Genomic DNA, 641 nt, shown 5'->3' with positions numbered 1-641 from the left:
CCCACATAATTACCCCCAACCCGCCCCGGTACGGCTCAAGCTGCGGGCGAGGACGGAAGCGTCTGGGAAGTCTGCCGTGATCCACGCATGCGTGCACCTCACTTCTCATCATGTACGCCCGCACAAAAGAGTTTAAAAAACCACACACACACACACACACAAACACGCACGTGTGTGGTTTTCATGCGAGCACTTGCGGTCAAAGAGTAAGTGTTTGGGGAAATCAGTTTTATTATTTCCAGATTAATAAGAAATATAAAATAAAATTGAGAGATTCGTGACTGTCGTGCTAAGCACAAGGGTATGGGCCACTGGGACTCTTCACCGAATCTCCGTACACGCAGAGGCGTCAGGAGAAAATAGAGAGGGGCAGAGAGCGTGCGCGTCCCAGAGCAAACGGGGGGGGAAGGGGTAGGACCCTGCGGCTATCCTGTATCGTCCAGGCGCTCAGCCAAGAAGCCATCCCGCGTCGAGCAGCAGGTGATTGTCCGAGGATCAATATGGAGCATCAAATTCGTCATTATTATCCCCTCGATAATTGGCGTCATTAAGGCATCGGGCCGGGGCGTCGCTCCAAACCGGGCAGACGCAGGAGGTTCGACTCCCGCTCACCGCAAGTGGCGTCGAATTTTATACTAATA

The sequence above is a fragment of the Frankliniella occidentalis genome, unplaced genomic scaffold, assembly GCF_000697945.3.
Source record: "Frankliniella occidentalis isolate FOCC.00 unplaced genomic scaffold, Focc_3.1 Scaffold1091, whole genome shotgun sequence".
NCBI lineage: Eukaryota > Metazoa > Arthropoda > Insecta > Thysanoptera > Thripidae > Frankliniella > Frankliniella occidentalis.
This window is presented reverse-complemented; position numbering follows the sequence as displayed.